Source organism: Rousettus aegyptiacus, unplaced genomic scaffold (assembly GCF_014176215.1).
Source record: "Rousettus aegyptiacus isolate mRouAeg1 unplaced genomic scaffold, mRouAeg1.p scaffold_m13_p_2, whole genome shotgun sequence".
Taxonomy (NCBI): domain Eukaryota; kingdom Metazoa; phylum Chordata; class Mammalia; order Chiroptera; family Pteropodidae; genus Rousettus; species Rousettus aegyptiacus.
In genome coordinates this window covers 159,594,235-159,613,043 of record NW_023416295.1, presented here as the reverse complement: position 1 = coordinate 159,613,043, position 18,809 = coordinate 159,594,235, and the positions used below count along the sequence as shown (strand labels likewise).

Genomic DNA, 18,809 nt, shown 5'->3' with positions numbered 1-18,809 from the left:
GCCTTGGAGTTTGTGTTTCATCATGTGCCGTGCAGTAATACAGTAGATTTCATGCACGCGAATGAATACGCTTCTTCTGGTGAGGTGAAATGTTGGCTCTGGCCCGCCCACGATGAATTCTCATGAAGACAAAATTTAATAATAGAGTAGAAATTTTCGTTTTTATTCAATCAGGAGAGTTTCCTGGAAATCAAATGCTTAGAGTTAGAGCATAAGTTGGGCCATTCATTTATTCAACAGAAATTTGCCAGGCACTCTGTTAGTCACGGGGAATACGACAAAGTGTAGCGGGAGGAGACACGGGCTTTGCTCCTGTGGAACTTACAGTCTGATGAAGAAGACAGATGTTCACACAAGAATCACCAGAATAAACGTGAAACGATAATCATGATAATTCTCACAAAAGAAAGGAGAAAGGTTTCTAAGTGTGAGCATATGACAAGGAAATCGACCAGTCTTCCCTGGGAAGTGGAGATTGCCCCGAGTTGAAGTACGAATATGATTTATTTCAAGAAAGGGGGTGGGATGGTCTTGGAAAGGGTCATTTCAGGCAGAAAGAACAGCATGTACAAATGTTCTGTGGCAGTAGGGAGCATGGCTTTGAGGGAGACTGAGAAAAGGTCAAAGTGCCTAGGGGTCAGGGAACTATTGGGAGCCACTGAGGAATTTAAAGCAGAGAAAGATGTAAATAGATTTAGGTTTTGGCAAGGTCGCTCTGGTTGTATTGTGGGGTGTGGATCGTTAGGAGACCAAGCTGGATATGGGCAGACTAGCCATCAGGCTATTTCAGAAGAGACAGCACAGAAAGGCTGGACTGAGGTGGCAGTGGCAGAGATGGAGAGAATGGATAAATATAAAGATAATTATGAGGTAAAAATCACAAGAGGGTGATGGATGAGTGCGGAGAAGTAATTCTCAGATGCTGCTGTACATAGAGACTCCTCAGAGAGCTAAGGGAACCACAGAAGAAAACCAGGTTTGCTAGGGAAGCTCATGTCTGCTTTCATCTGTTGCCTATGGTAAGCCAAGAAGTAGTTAGATATTTGTGTCTGGAGCTGAGAGGAAAGTCTAAAATGCAAATGTGTATTTGAACTTATCTGCATTATAGGTGGTGATGTAGCCACAGGCACGGATGAGAAAATGGGGCCTAGATTCCCCCTTTAAGGAAGAACGATACGTGATGCTAAGCAGAAGGAAAGCCAAGAAGGAATGGCCAGAGGGAGAGGAGAAAGTCAGGAGAGTGAGTATTCCTGAAGCCAAGGAAAGAAAGCATTTCAAGAGAGCAGGAGTGGCCAACAGGTGAAAACATGCCAAGAGAATGGTTTGGTTTATTTGACATTAGATCTTTGGAAATTAATGAGTGACAACGAATGTATAATGGTCTGGAGAATAATTGAGGTATATACTGTCGAAGTCATCTCTCTCTCTCTCTCTGTGACTCCATCCACTTAAGGCCTCAAGAGGGAGGCGAACACTGAGATATAAGGTGATGAAATACATTAAAAAGCGGGCTTTGGAGGCAAACATCAGGTTTTAGATTCTGACTCTAAACTACATAGCTTGAGTGGATTTCTTTATTTCCCTAAGTTTTGGTTTCTTTATCTATAAAGTAAGTATAACTACTTTATAGATACTTCTGAGGATTAAAAGGAAATATATCAAAAGTTTAGCAAGGTACTTGGCCCACAGTAACGGTTGAAAAAATTGTTTATTCAATAAGTTGAAAATGAATTTTAAGTAAGGGAATGATGAAGAGATCCGACTCTGTGTATGTGTGTGTGGTGGGGGCGCTTGATAATTGAAAGAATGTCTAAGTACAAAGGATGCTCATTTCTGTTACCTTGGAAAGGGGTTTCTAATAATATACCACAGTGCTTTGTCCTCTGCCCCAGATAGTTTAACTTTCAATTAATGTCTTCGATGAGGCTATAACAACAATTTTATGAAATGTACAGATGGCAAGATGATATGAACAAGGAAGTGAGAGTAAATCTAACCTGAGACAATAAAAATTGAAAACAAAACAAAACAAATGTCTGAATAGAATCAGACAAAAATTTAACAAATACATCTACTGTTGAGTCTAGTAAACCAACTACACAAATTCAAGACAGTATAATTCATATGTAAGAGATTGAGGGTTACATGGACAGTGAGTTTTATTATATAAGGCCATGGCGGAAGGCAGCTGCCAAAGAGCTGTGTGGACGCCACTGTGATCAACATACTTCAGTTTCTCTCTTCTTTCTGGGCGCCCATCTAGAGTCTATTCCCCTATCCCCATTGTGACTACTTTTTGCCATGGAACATGAGAAGATGTTCTCCCTAGCCCCGGGCCATGGTGCTAAGCCTTCTCCATAATTTCACTTTTCCCTTCACTTAGGGTTGGATTCAGTGGAGCACTCTGAGGCTCTAGGAAGTGCCAAAGTCTGGGTCTCTGAAAGACCGTGAGAAGCAGAGCTCTTCCCCTGCCCTTGCCTCCTAATCTGTGACCTCATGTCACCTGATAAGTGAGGAACATCTAAACCATTAATAGATTATGTTACAGAGATTTTGAGATTGTTACCATGAAACCTGCCATTATTTCTCACTAAACACAACTCAGAATGGAAAACAAAACAAAACTTTTGCAATCTTTAATTATGTTAATAGAAATATAGCATCCCAATTAATGGGAAGTGATATTCTGGAAGAAACGCATGCAAGAAGACACGAATTGACTTGACCGAGATTTTGTAGTCTCTATGTAAAGCTTTAGACCACATCTGCAGCATGATTTTTAGTCCCTGGCTTCACATGGAAAGACATAGACATATTTGGAGAGTTCTAGGCACTCAATAATTATCTGTCAAATGAATAAACATTAAACTGTATATAGTGGCATGACCACAGGTAGAGGTGGTAACCTGAATTCGTGTCCTGTTAATGGTGGGTGGAGGAGCTGGGGTTGTTTATCTGGGAGACAAGGAGAAAGGATGGGTATCGCCAAGTATTAAAAGTACTATTTTGTAGAAGCAGGATTAGGTCACTTCTCTGGGACCTGATTAGGTGGAACTGGAATAGCCAGACTGAAGTTAGAATAAGACATTTCTGTTCATTGTATGACAATAAAGCAGTCAATCAGAGGTGTTCAAAGGAGAAATGGCCCCTTACCACACTGGAAATGTTTAAGAACAGAGTGGGTGACCATCGGGGTGATATTATGAAAGAAATTCAAGCATTGGATGAAATGCTGTATAAGACGCTCCTTAAGACCTCTTACAACCATGCTCATATGATTCTATCTTAGACTTCATCTAGAAACAGTGTCAATAGGGAGTCCTGAGGTGGGTCACGCGTGACTTCTATATAGTGAGAGAAAAAGTTCCATCTTTTATTTTTATTTTTTTATTATTATTTTTTTAGGTGAAGCAACCATTGGTTGACCTCACAAATTGCAGGACCTTGTCATTTTACAATCCCTTATTTTTAATTTTTAAGCCTACAGCACCTGGCCTTCCTAGGTGGTCTCTCATCAAAGTACTAACCAGACCTGCCTCTGCTTAGCTTCCAAGATCAGACAGGATCAAGCTTGTTCAGGGTAGCATGGCCATAGACCCTTCCATCCTTTAAATAGTAGTTACTATTCTGTTCCTTCTAGAGCAGGGATTATTAATGCCTTCCAGCCATCATATCCAGGTTGCTAAATGTGGCTTTGCCAGATAAACAGTATTCTCAGGAGGGCTTTGCTTATAAGTCGTCCTGAGCTACTGCAGAGAATTTTTAATTGAAGTTCAGTTGATTTGAAATCAATTGTCACATCAAGTTGTGTTGTCCTGAGTGCCCACAGAAAGCCAGGAGCTCCTCCCATTACAGGTGCCTTCAAGAAAGTTCCACTGTATACTGTTAAAGTCAGCTCTGCCATCGAAATCAGCAGAGTGTAAGGCCAGCTCTATGCATGCCATGGCTTATAGGGAAATACATCTCTTTGCGTGAGTGTTTTCATTTATAAAACAGGGGCACCTCAATTGGTTTTCTCAAGAGGGATTTTGTAAAGATAAAAGTGAACACGTGTAAAATAGTTTTGAAGAAATAAAATAACTTTGGACATAAGAGCCAAGGTTTATAGCAGTTATTGTTTTAAGAAAACACTTGGAGTCCAAAATATGGGCCCGATTTTTCGTGGGCTCTGCATCATGCTTACAAACTAAGCCTTCAACTAAAAAGTCAATATGGTACACTGAAAACATTTAAGATTCCTTTTATTGTCATGGTAATATGTGAAAATCAGAGTTCATTACTAAAAAACAATTATTTGTCTGAGGGTGAGTTGGCTGAATGGCTGGTATTTAATAAAACTAATAAAGGGTAAAATTAGGAGCTTAGTGGAAGTTTCCATCTGGCACAATTGTAAAAAGATATAGAAGCAAGGGAATAAAGAGCATGTCATATATTTCTCTAAGAAAGGATATAAATTTGAAAGAAGTAGTGTGCCGAAGTTTGATGAGAGGTTTTGGGAAAGATTTAGATCATTTCCATAGGGCCCTTGACATTCCGAGAGGGTCGTAAATTCCTCTGAAACTTTTAATGCCTTAGTATGTTCTGCAAATACTTTCTGAGTAAACACTAGGAATGAATAAATTAAAGTGTAAAGCAAATTCTTCATTTTATTCACAGTTGTCATGCATTCTATTTCAAATACCACTCTGGCAGAAAAAGCTCTAATTTGAGAGAAATGCCAGATAGTTCCACCTAATATAATGAAATCAGCAGGACCTGAGGCTCTCCACAGTCTCCTCATTTGCTCTGCTAACAAAGGCTTTGCTTCCGTTCAGGAAACACATCCCCCCAAATGTGTCATGTTCTTTGCTGGGCATGAGGGACACAGGGTGTGTGACACAGAGTCCATGAATCGGAGGAGCTCACAGTCTAGAACTACTGTGAGAAGATTTATCCGATGCCCTATTACTGGGCTTAGAATAAACTGGAGGCTAGATTAACCAGGAACATCCTGTGAACAGTTACTTAGCTTTAATTATCCATTTCTTGAATCTTTCCCTTTCTTGAAGATATTCTCTTGGGCTGTGAGTTTCATAGATTCTCGTATAGCCTTGTCAGGTACAAAAAAAAAACAAAATACTTCGAGCCCAAATGGTGCTCTTTATTTATATTGCCCAGTGGAGCGCTCTGCATCTTGGGCATATTTAATTAATTTTTCCCCCCACTGGCTGCTCTCTTCACATTTCAGAGCGTTTGCAGCTGTGTAGACTCAGTGGTGTCCCCTCAAAATTCCTATGCTGAAGTCTTAACCCACAGTACCTTAAAATATGACTGTATTTGAAGATAAGATGTTTAAAGAGGTAATTATGGTTAAATGAGGTTATACGAAGGGGCCCCAATCCGACATGACTGGTGTCCTTATAAGAAGATGGAGAGGGATCAGGGGCAGACAAACTCAGAGGAAAGGCCATGTGAGGACACAGTGAGAAGGCGGCCATCTGCAAGCCCACAGGAGGATCCCAGGAGAAACCAAACCTGACAATAACACCTTGATCTTAGACCTTTAGCCTCCAGAACTATGCGAAAATAAATTTTTGTTGTTTAAGCCAGCAAGCCTGATTGCAATTTGGTGTAGCCACTATGGTAAACAGTATGGAGAGTCTTAAAAAAAAAAAAAGAACTAAAAATAGATCTACCATACAACCTAGCTATCTTATTTCTGAATATTTGTCTGAAGAAAACAAAAAACACTGATCTGAAAAGATAAACACACTCATATGTTCATTGTAGCATTATTTACAATAGCCAAAATATGGAGGCTACCTAGGTGTCCATCAATAGATGAATGGATAAAGAAAATGTGGTACATATATGCAGTGGAATATTACACAGCAATAAAAAAGAATGAAGTCTTGCTATTTGCAACAACATGGATGGACCTAGAAGATATTATACTAAACGAAATAAGTTAAAGACAAATATCATATGTATCAATATACATGGAATCTAAAAGAACCAACTCAAACAAACAAAGAAAACAAAGCAAACACAGACTCATAGAAACAGATATCAAAGGGATGGTTGCCAGAGGGGAGGGGTGTGGGAGATGGTTGAAATACGTGAAAGGGAATATAGTAAATAATATTGCAATAAATTTGCATGGTGACAGATGATTACTAGAATTAGTGGAGTGATTACATTATAAGGTATAAAAATGTTGAATCACCATATTGTATATCTGAAACTAATATAACTAATATAATACTGTATACAAATTGTACCAAAATTAAAAAAAGGTATTTGGATCATTAAAAAAGAAAAGCCATATAGTCTGTGGTATTTTGCTGTGGCAGCCTGAGCTAAGACAGCAGCTGTTTTTGATTCTTCTTTATTTTTTTGTAAAGTTGCTAAATTGAGCAGTTATTTCTGAATTCTCTTTCACGTTCTGCACACGGCCCCTCCAAGTCCCAACTATTCTTTCATGGCTCTATGATCAAAATTCTTTAACTTTTTTCTAGACTTGCTGTAAGATTTGAAAATTTTCAGGGCTACAGGAGAAGGAAAAAGTCCATTTTTCCATCTGAACCCTGCAAATGTCAACTGTGAGGGAAAGGCTTGATTGTCACATTGTTCTCTCCCCAGGAGACAGGGATGGAGAACTCGGCCGAGATGTAACGCTGGATCCCCACAGGGATTTTCAAGTCTCAAAATGTACCTAAGAAAGTGCACTAGTGGAAGTAGTGATGGGTCAGTATTGGGTTAACTTCTTAAAATGCGTTGGAAATGTCCCTGCAGGAACTTCATAAAGACAGGTATATTCTAAGGCAGAAACACCGATAGGAGTTCAAATTAAAGAAATGACATGAAATTGCATTTCTTAAGGAGGGCAATAACACTCAGGAACATTAAATGATTTAATTATGCTTGAAAGAGCTTTTTGAGCTAAAAATGCAGCAAAAGCAAAGTATGTTGGAATGTAAGTTTGAGAAAGCAACCATAAGATAAATCTTGAAAGCGAAATATGCAAAGTCTGTAATCACCCACGGCCTTACTGAGGGCAAAGAGGATCCTCTATTAACATCCATTTTGTTTTTTCTAGGACGAGGACCTGGAAGAACAGATAGTAATTATGTATGTGATTGAGGCTTAATAATCCCTGGAAAGAAATATTGTGACTCTTAAAGGATATTCAATTTAATAGTTCTGAGATACATTAATATATAGCATTTAATATATAGCACTAAAATTAATCAATAGTTATTCTAGTTTCCTTAAAGAAACACATATAAAAAATGACTACTATCAGAATCATTGATGTGGTAGCAAATACTTTGTCATTAACATTTGAAAGTTTTTATATATATATGTATATATATGTATACACACATATACATACACACACACATATATACACGTACATACATATACATGTGTATATATATATATATCCCTTAAAAATATATGAATTTGGACATTTTATTTGGAATTTGGACATATACCAGTTCCTTACTATATTTTGACTTTGTTTAGAAAGAGGTCATGGACGTATTTGCCTCCAACTGTTTTTCTAGCAATGAACCAGTATTATGGATGGAATCTGCAATTTAAATAGATTCTTTAACCACATCTGCATCCTTAAGTTTCAACTCAAAACTTTAAACAGAATACAAAATTGTCCATGAGGAGTGGATGCAAAGTCCCCCTGACTGAATAGTTCCTGATATGGCACAAATTTTCTTTTATGGTGCCAATTAGTGTCTGACTTGTCTTTTTGCCATGTGATGAATTAAAAATGCATGATTTGGATGCTGGAAAGCTAACTAGCTTCTGGATAGAATCCCCTGGACACTGCCATTCTTCCAGTTGATCCTTTGGCCCTCCCTGTGTTGGCAAGTACCAACTCTATCGCCCACTGCTTACATCTTTCCCTAACAGATGGTTCTTTTTACTAGTCAAGATCCAATCTGGTGATTTACTTTAATATGCTTTGGCCTACAGAATACCCATGACAGACAGGTAGCACTGCCTCCTGAAGCAAAATTTTGCAAAGGAAAAGTTAAATAGACACAAGCTATCTAGATCGTGTTCCATTTTACGCACCCCATAAATCAGGATATTTGTCAACAACAATTAAAACGTGGTTTCCCTGGTAATAAACATTACGGGGAGGAACAAATCAAGTTTCATTTATTCTGTCAGAAACCGAAGGCGAGCACTTCATATTATTTCGTGGATAATCTCTGAGGAGTAAACTAAGCACAATTACATTCTTGATTTTAATTAAAACTCTGGGTACCTTTCAAGTTCCGTTAGGGAGATGTCCTGGGTCTGCTTAGCTGAGGTCTGCACTGTGAAGTTAATTTGACACATAACATATTTTTCACGAGGTAACTGTCGCAGGAAGCTGTTTGTAAGAGCAGCGTCTCCAGTGCCTGGGGGCCCCACAAAAAGTAATGACTTCTCCTGAAGCAGCAACTTCGCCAGGAAGTACATCTGCATAACAGTCCCCAAAGCCCTCCCAATAATGTCATTAAGCTGGAAAAATCAAAGGAAAAGGCGCCCAAAAGATGCCGTTAAGAATGTTTCATTACTCACTGTACACAGAACAACAATAGAATTGAGTCATGGAATCATTTCAAATCACAATACAAGTGAAACATTTCAAAATACCTGAAAGGGTGGCAGAGGCAGAAATTATGAGCTGTGAGCTGGCGCCCTGACCCAGGGAGAACCGGTGCGGAGGCCCAAGTTCCCGCTTCTGGCTGGAAGGACCCTGTTGTTCAGAAGTGGACCAGAGTCTGTACTATTAGCAGTTTCTTTTTATGTTTCTTGACCAGGGGTTGGCTTATAATCTGCTAATTTCGATTTGGGCTATGTTTCTTTCTGAATCATGATTATAAACCAGGCCAGGACTTGGCCAGACTATTCCATTTACAGAGTGATATATTGTCTTGCCTTTTTTTTTTTTTTTTTTACAAGGTCACAGAGCTCTGTATTTTGGCTGAAAGGTGTTTGAACTTATTTCTGCAAAGTAACGAGCAAGACAGTGATAAGGGTGCTGACTGGTGTGAGGTGTGTTGGGGGGATGTGGATCGTGAAGAGAAGAGGTCACACACATGTCCCCTCATCCTGATCTCTCCATAACGCTCTCCCAACCATTCTGAGCAGGATTTTCGCACACTCAAATCTGAAATATAGTCGTTTCTGCAGAGAGTGCCTTAAAATCATAGCAAACCTGAGCTGCTATTGGCCTTTGGAGACTATCTTGTCCAGCTGGTCTGTTAATTCACAGATGGTTAAAGAGGAGAAGAGAAATAATAGAGCCTCTCTGGGTTTCTGCAGCCACACATATTCATTGCCACCTTTGACTCTGAAGGGCACTTGACATATACTTCCATGTTGGGCTTTTCATTTCCAAGTGAGTATTTTTCCATTAACACAGTTCGTGAAGTTTCGAAATGGTTAACATTATGCTGGGTGCTAGGTGGTAAGCCCTCTACATGATGGTGTTACTTTGTCCCCACAGCACTCCTATCAGGCAATTTCTGTTACCATCCTCATGTTACAGTTGAGGAAACTGAGGCAGAGAGATGTTCTGCATTGTGTTTAGGAACTCCCAGTGTGTGACTGGAGGAGCGGGGATTCAAATGCGGGCAGTCTGACCTTGGGCCCAGGACTCGTAACCATGCTGCGTGCTGCCATTTGTCTAACAAGCTACTTATGTGAAGAAAGCACTGAGCTTGGGGCTGGCAGGGGAGCGGAAATAGATATAGTTATATCCTTCAAATAAACCCCCATTTCTGTTATGCGACTGAGTGTTTTTTGAAATAAATAGTAATGGTATTTATTTATTTATTTATTTATTTATTTATTGAATAAATTTGACATATAATGTGTATCAGGTGTACATCCTGTTACATTGATACATTCATATATTGTAATGTGATTGCCATTGTAGCAATATTTGTCACATTACATAATCATGTAATAAAGTACAATATCTTTTTCTATATTCATCGCATGATGCTTTAGATCTCTAAGGCTTATTTACTACTCCTTACAAGTTTATACCCTTAAACATCTCACTTACCCCCTCCCTATCTGCTGGTAACCACCATTTTACTTTCTGTTTTTTACAAGTTGGACTTTTTTTAGATTATACATATAAGCGAAAGCATACAGTACTTGTCTTTCTCTGTCTGGCTTACCTTACTTGGCACAATGTGCTCAGGGTCCATCCATGTTGTTACAATGGCAGGATATCCTTCTTTCTCACGGGTAAATAATATTCTAAGTAATGGTATTTGTTGTTGTCAATAACTCAAAAGCCTCACAGCAATGGATGCATTAGGGAGTATACCTACTGTGTACCAACCATTTAGTATATGCTTGATACTGTTCTAAGTTCTTGACATAAACCATCTTTAATACTCTTAATAATCTTCTAAAGAAATGAATGTTACAAATTTTACTTTTCAAACGAGGAAATGGAAATTCAGTGAGTTTAAGCAGGTTGCCTAAAATAGCACAACCACTGAATGGCAAAATGAGCCCCCCAGCCAGGGTCATGCCCAAGTCAGCGCGACGTGCTGATCTGCATTTAACAGATAAGGAAACCCAGTGCAGTAATGGCTTGAAATCGTGCACTGAAGCAGAGCCTATGAACCCCTAGGGACCAACCATGTCCGGAGCCTGTAAGGCCTTTTGGGGCCTAGTGCAATGCTAGGGACAGAGCGGCACTTGCATGCATTCCTTGACTCTGAATTTGGATGCCAGTGTTTTGTTTGTTTGTTTGTGTTTTGTTTTGTTTTGTTTTGTTTTCCTGCAAAGCGGGATCTGAGAAATCATCATGTATAAGGGGAGCATACAATTAGTTGTGGTTTTATGTTCTCCGGCTTGGCTTGTGGTTACCTCCTAGTCATAGTGACAAAATTGTCTATGGGTAGCATGTGTTCCCCTGCTCAACCTCTGCTCGCATCCCATTGCTTCTTATCTGATGAAGTAATGTCCCATCCTGGCATGTGGATAAGCCCAGTGTGGTTTATAGGGCGGAGGGTATAAAATGAAGTAAAAATAGTCTGGGGTGACGTGGTGTAGCAGGCAACCGTTATGGATGATATTATTGTCCTTAATACAGTGCTTGGTTACACTTGAAATATTCCCTAGTTTCCTGCTACATACAACTGAGGTTTGCCATTTAACCTCGGCAATGTTTATCTGTATAGCCAAAGGATATCTTCAGTCATAAGAGTACAAATCTCTGGTCTAGAAGGTCAAAAACTCCATCACCATCACTCTAGATCTCTCCTCCAGCATCCTTCCCCTCACCACGAGTTCCTTGGCCCTCCTCACTTCAAATCCCCTGGAGAAATGGAACATGCAGTCATTCAACAACAAAAAAATGTATCATTGCAAAGGTCAAAGCAGTAAAATCCAATTCAACAGAATCTATGAAGGATTACAATTCTGATCCCCCTGTCTGGTGACAAACATCATCTGCAGAGGAGAAAAAACCAGCGTGCTATCAATCCACTCTAGTAGAGAGGGCGAGAGGAATCATGAACTTAACTATTTTGGTCCCAAGAGGACTCCAGGAAGTCTCCCAAGGACGTGCTGGGAGCCGACAATGGCAGCAGCTCTGGCCGAGGATTTTTGTCTCATTCCCTCATTAGCTCAGAGCCTGGCAGTAGCTAATGAACCTCTTTGAAATGACTTTTTTTTTTTTTTTTTTTGCATTGTATAAAGAACTTCACTGTGGACAGAATGCCATCTCCATTTCTGAACAGAGATGAGAAAGTACCACTGCATAATAGTGAGTCGTGGAAGACGGGAGAACTAACAGTGAAGCAGAATCCTATTGCCCTCAGTGGGTAGGGGGTGAAATTTGAAAATAATCGAATCGACTATTCTGGCTCTTCTTATGGGGCAAACTGATTATTCTTGGCTCCTTTTTTTTTTTTTTTTTTTTTGGTACACAGACAAATAAATACTTTAAATAATATCATATAGATATCTGAGAGTGCCCTTTTATCCTTATAAACACTGAAGACGACTTTTTTCGAAAAGAAATCATGAAAAGAAAAAAATATTCCCACACTTTCATGAACCGCGAATTCATATTAAATTTGAGATGTGAGGCAAATTAGAATATGTAATAAAATGTTAAGTTCTTAGCTCATGCAAAATGAGGGTGGGATGTGAAACTCAGGAACAAAAAGTGTGGGGATGATGGATTGAAGAGGAAATTCTTTGTCTCTGCTAATTTTCACAGTCTGGAGCCTGAAAAAAAATTCGGGTGTGCGAGGAATATGTGTCAAAAGTTTTAGCAGAAGAGAGAATGTTCTAATCAGAACACTTTGTGACACGTCGGGTGGATCGGAACTCATTGTTCAGGTTCTCGATATTTGCAGCAGCTCCAACGTGGGAGAAATGTAGACTCTCAGACCTACTTATTGAACCAGAATCTGAATTTTTCACAAATTCTCTCAGTAATGTGCAATCATATTAAAGTTTGAGAAGTACTAATATAGTTTAGTCCTTTGTACTTTTTCTTCCCACTACTTATCAAATTCGACATACAGTAAAATTGCAGAGAACTAAGGCCCATAAGTAACGTGCAAATATTTTCCTTCAAAAGAATAAAGACAAAGGCTGAGGCTATCTACTAAAGCTTTTCCTTGACCTTGTCCCTAAGATGTCACCCTGTGGTAGTAAGTCTAGTTGTAAATAGAAATTGTATTGTCCAAACACAGAGGCTGTGCCAAAGTGGCAGCGATGATACCCACTGAACACCGTTAATTGTACGAAAGTCTAGTTAGGTTCATGGAGACCTGAAGCCAGCTAACTGCTGTGCAGAGAGAACATTCCTTGGGAATGTGTATCTATCCAAATGACAAAATATGATTAAAATATGAACTAGTAAATGAACTATCAAGAACACAACTATTATTATTACCGTCTCTCTGTATTTCTTTTTAGAGCAAAGTTGGGCTACATTAAGGGCCAAATTCAGATATTAGATCTCTATAGTAATTTTGGCTTAGGGTGTTTTCAATAGAAAGGTTTCTTTTTTTTTTTCCCCCCAATAAAAGAGGTTGTCTAAGTTTCTGTTTCCTAAAATAAGCAGCTTTTCTGAATCTTGAGATTGTTACGGAGAATGTGGTCTGTCCATGAATTACTGAGAACAAATTTGTTAAGGATCTCCAATTCGCTGAATTTTAAAAAGTGTATTATTCTGGATTCTCCTGCTCAGATGATAGGAAATTCGATGGTATAATCCATATTGCCACTAACATGATATTTATGCAAAGCTCTTTGGTCTTGTGGATTTTCTTGTTCCAAAAATTTGGACACATAACAGCACTTAGGTCTCTGACATAAAAACTTTCCCAGGCTAAATAAAGCTAAGGAGGGCAAATGATGAATAAATGAGAAAAATGAATAGGGAAAGGTGAAAAAGGTTGCAAAGGGGAAGGAAAGTGAACAGATATAAACACAGGATAGCTTTAAAAATTCATTTTTCAAATATTTAGGGCTTTCTATTCTAGATACTCTGTTAGGCATTGAGGACATTATGACACATAAGAAATATGGTGCCCATTCTCACAGAGTTAATAGTCTAGTGAATGGTAACAGGAACCAATCAGTAAAATATGTATTGAGTTCTTACTCTGTGTTCTGTACTTACTTTGTGCCTACGTACTCTGGGGAATGTCAGAGAAATATAATACAGTAAGGTTTCTTAAGAGGCATTCATATCACCTAGAGTTTTGTCATTTATTTTTTTTCTCTTTTTCCTCCTCATCATTCGTTTCCCTTTTTTATTTTGAGTAGCTATATTTACCCATTGGGTACAATGTAGAGGGATCGTGAACTGAGGTTCCCTGATTTCCTTATAAAGAGTGGGTGCTGACTAAAGCATAGCCAATTGGATGATCTCTCTTTGAAGTTTCAATCCTGAGCAAAATGACAAAAAGCCCGAATTGCCAATTCATCTTCACTGATGGCAGCCTGAAGGGCCTAGTTCAGGGTGGTGGACCTACATACTCAGAGCTCCCCCGGTTTCTGGCCTTTTGAAGCCACATCCTTCATTTGAGAGTTCTTCCACATATTTCAAATAAAATCCATTTTTTTTTAAGTTAGCAGAGTTGGTTTATGAGTTATTTTGCTATCAAAGAAGCTTATCAAATAAAGAAATTGAAGTAGTATCAGAGTAAGGAAATGGATTCTGGGTAGCAAAGCAAAGTGTGCTTCAAGTGCCGTCCTAGCTCTTATTGCTAGTCGTGTTCCGAGAGCTTTTGGTTTACCAAAATTAGCTCAACAGGTACCAATATTAAAACACTGCTCTCACTTTTTTTCTATTCCACAGGCAATTTTTATAGGATTTCAGAGTTCATTGAACATGAAGGGAGAAAGATCATAATAGGATTATTGAAGAAAATAAATAAGAGAGAGAAAGAGAGAGAGAGAGAGAGAGAGAGAGAATATAGATAAGGAGAACATTGTTATGTGTCTTAATTTTTATTTTTGGTTCTGAAACTTCTTTTTGAAGATTTGTAGGAAAAAGGCTCCTCTGGCACAATACATCTTGCCATCTTGTCAACTGTGAAGAGCATGATCAGAAGAATGAAAAAAAAAAAAAAAACCCTAATTCATAGCCAGTAGCTTCTGGGTGATGGCTTACTTGTGAGAGACTTAAAACACAGAATTAGTTTCAAGAGTCTTCAGCCAGTAAATAACATTTCATTCAGAGGATTTCAATCACCTGAAGGCATCTGTCTTGATGACTCTATTAGTGGATAGTAAGATTATCAATGTTTATCAGGGAATGAAATATTGGCAAGTCCATTCTGTATCTTACTATCTGAAAAATTCTGTTTTTCCAGCAAAAATGTCTGACAAGCAAATCACATTTAATGACATATATCAGGATCTCACTGCACAATCTCTGTTTCTAGACAATTTAAATCAAATTTGAGCTAGGAAAACTACATGCTGATAAGAACATTAGCCAGTGTTTTTAAACAATGAGCTTGACCTTCTCTCTGCAAAGATGCATAGTCAGTCGTTAAAGTATAATTAGCCAGGAACATTGCCCAGAGTTAATATGTTTCTTCATGGGTACACAATGACGCATTCTACACTGTTGAAGACTCATCTCCTTAGCCTGATACCATCTCTTGATATGCTTTTTTTCTCTTTCTCTTGTTTTCCATGGAAGTAAAACACAGTTGCCTCAAAGGCCTGATGTTCCTTTTTTTATAGAGATGGATGATTTACCTGGGAAACGCCATACCTAAGCCCCTTTGCTCCCAATGTATTTATCTACAGAAGTTGCCTATGAAGGCTCATACAATGCAAGGACTAACATCATGCAGTAGTCACTAATTGTAGCTTTTCTCAGAAAGGTAGCTTTGGGCGCTGTTTTAGTCAAATAGGCCTGCTACAACACAAGAGTATAGGCTAGGTGCCTTATAAACAACAGAAAATAATTTCTGAGGCCGAGAAGTCCAAAATGAAGTCACTGGATGATTCGGTGTCAGGTGAGAGTCTGTTTCCTCATAGACGGCCATCTTTTCTCTGTCCTCACATGGTAGAAGGGGAGAGGTCATTTTCCAGGTGTCTCCTTATAATGTACCAATTCCATTCACGAGGGCTTCACCTTCGTGACTTAATTACCTCCCAAGACTCTACCTCTTAATACAATCATGTGGCACATAAGGGCATTTTGGTCAATGACAGACTGCATATATGACCATACGATGGTGATATACCATATAGCTTAGGTGTGTAGTAGAATATACCACTAGGTTTGTGTAAGCACGCTCTATGATGTTTGCACAATGATGACATTGCCTAATGATGCATTTCTCAGAACGTATTCTTGTTCTTACGCAGTGCATGGCTGTACCATCACAATGGGAGCGTGGGTAGGATTTCAACATGTGAATTTACCAGGGGACGAGTGGGACACAAACATTCAGTTCATAATGGACATCATACGAACACTAATAGCTTCTTATATGGGGAAAGCAACCTGAATGATCAGGAAAGAAGGGTGTAAAGCAACTTTTTGTACTTTGGGTGGCAGGGAAGAGGCCTCCCTTTGGGGGATGTAGGGATGGTTTTTAGTGTAGGTTTTAGGCCTCATCTCCCTGGCGGGGGCGGGGAAAGGGACAGATTTAGATGCCCTTATGTCAACTTGTGCCCTAGGAAGTGGAAATTATAGGAACTGAAAAAAGATGCCAGTAGAGTTATGACCTTGGAGCACTGAGGGGATAGGGTCACAGAACACTGGACGTGGTGTCAGCTGGAGTGGACATGAGTCCGTGGACTGTGGGACTGTGTGAGGATGAGTAACACTGACTGTGGTGGTCTGAGCAGAAGCAGTGGTGACCTGCAGAGTTCTCTCTGCACCTGGAAAAGGAGGAGAAAGAGTTTAGCTCTGGAGGCTCTTGGGCATTCTTAGACAATTGGCAGAATTACCTTAACTGAAAAATACTGGCTTCCTGCCTATATGGCAGGTGGGAACTTATGTGATTATTTGCAACAATGAAAGAGATATGATTTTACATGGGATTTTTTTTGGGGGGGAGCATTTCTTACCTGTGACATTTCACATTTAGAAATTATATTTCAACTGATAACTTGTACATGTTCTTTCAAGTAGGTAAAAATTTTAAATCCTTTATAACAATTGTATTATACTTCATATATTATAGATAATTAATAAAATAGTATGTATTACCTAATATATAATGATATAGCTATGACTATGTAGTCAGTTTAGAATTGAGTGCTATTCTTTTACTAGTCTTCCTGGTGATTAATACACTCTTGGCAAAAAAAGGAACTCAACTTTGGTCAAATTGAAGCCTTGGCAAACATCATATTCTTACCAACTTTATATCATTTGTTGGTTGAGTTATTTATTTATTCATTGATTAAATATTTACTACACCCTTAGTGTATATATATATGTGTGTATATATATATATATATCAAGGACTGTATAGAATGCTAGAGTTTCAATTATGAAGATGATGTGATATCTTTTCTTAAAGAACTTATAGATTCTTAGGATGGAGAGCTACATAAACAGAAAATCACATCATCTTGTGGTCAGTACTTCGATAGAGGTATACTGAACATGGCTAAGGAAAGAAATAGGCTCAGAAAACTGTGAATATTGTGGGAAGTCTTCACAGGTGAGGTGAAATTTCAGCTCTTTTTTTTTTTTTCCAGAATTAGGAGTCATTTACCAGGTAGATGGAAAAAAAAAAATGGCAAGCCAGACTGAGGGAGGAAGCTAAGGTGTATAAAATAACTGAAAAGCAAAAACTAGGCCACTGTAAGTGGTGGGTGGTACGAGAGTGCAGCCCAGAGTGTGTCTACAGAAACACGCGAGGCAGCGCTCAGCCCAGAACGGTTTACTGTGCAGAGTCCGGGCAACCAGACTTCTAATTCGGGAGGGCGTGGTAGGTGTTTCTCTGCGGGCATATTTTTCAGAGGGAGCACTAAAGGGAAGATGTAGTCCCTGAAGTTCCCAAATGTGCATAGATCTGTAGAGTTACTAACAACAATGGACATGGCTGTGCTTAATTTAATAAATGTTACTCAAAGATGTTATCGAAGAGAGGCCTCCGAAGCAGAACAGTCAAGATTTGGGAGCCACGGTGGACAGACTTGGTATCGACATGCGTATCATATTACATCCATAGGTCTGCATTACACAAAGTCATTGATTTGGGAATATTTAAAATAGTAGTGTCTTTGAAGGGGTGGAAGTGAGGGAGATATATGAAAAATAGTGGGTAATATGCGACTCTTAGATATATAAACTTTATTTGTGTCTCATTATTTTCCAAACGATGCTCAGTGTCTGTGATATGTTTGTATTCATTAGGATAGTATTCAGCTACAAGTAACAGAACATCCTAAACACAGTAGCTTAAATGATAAAGAAACTTAATTTTCTCATGGGAAGTCCAAGGTTGGTTCACAGGTCAATGACATCATTGGGGAGACAGGCTCCTCCCATCTATCTGCTCTTCCATCCTGAGCGGGGTGTTAGGTGGTTGCCGTTCCTCTAGCAATACATCTTTGTTACAGAAAGAGAAGCAGGAAAAAGGGATGAAGGAAGTGTTTTTGCTGACTTTTGTCTACATCATATTGACCGGGCTTGTCACTTAGGTATACCTGGCGGCCAGGAAAGGCTAGGAAATGAATATTTTACTTTTTCCAACTTCTATAATAGAGGAGTATAGAGGATAAAGGGGTTAGCATGGATGGTGAGTGAGCTCAACTACAACATCAGACTCAGTTCTCCATGAAAAAAAGTCAAATCAGATACATTGGGAAATGCCTTCTTCCTCTTGGAGATTCACTGTGTAGATTAGGGTTTCAAAGTCTGAGAGGCTCTGCAGCAAAAAAAAAAAAAAAAAAAAAAAAACAGGTTGACATGTGTTTAAGCCAATGGAGGCCCAAAGTATTTCTCCAGGGGACACTTTCTCAACGAAATACCTCCTAACAATGTAATGTGGTAGTCATTTAAGATTTTAATAAGAGAGTGATGTAAAATGTGTGAAAGGTGGAATTCAGGTGAAATTGAGGATGGTAAAGAATGTTGACAGGGAGCTTATTGGAAGCAACTTTAATAATTCAAGAGAGAGAGAGAGAATTAGGCTCACTAAGGCAGTGGCAATGGAGACAGAGGGGAAGAGAAAGATCCAAGCGATGGAATTAATATTCATGAGGGAGAATAAAATTGGTTAGTATTGGAGAGTAAAGCAACAAAAAATAGCTTGATAAATCAAGAGGAACTAAAGTTT

The 18,809-nt window shown here is 38.9% G+C and overlaps 1 long non-coding RNA gene and 1 pseudogene across 1 annotated transcript in view; one reads left to right on the top strand and one right to left on the bottom strand.

Annotated features, from left to right (window-relative positions):
* The window catches only part of LOC107517485, a 228,236-nt gene that overhangs the window by 186,529 nt on the left and 22,898 nt on the right, over window positions 1-18,809 (top strand). The window lies entirely within an intron of this gene.
* On the bottom strand, window positions 3,479-3,597 carry LOC118614188 (annotated as a pseudogene).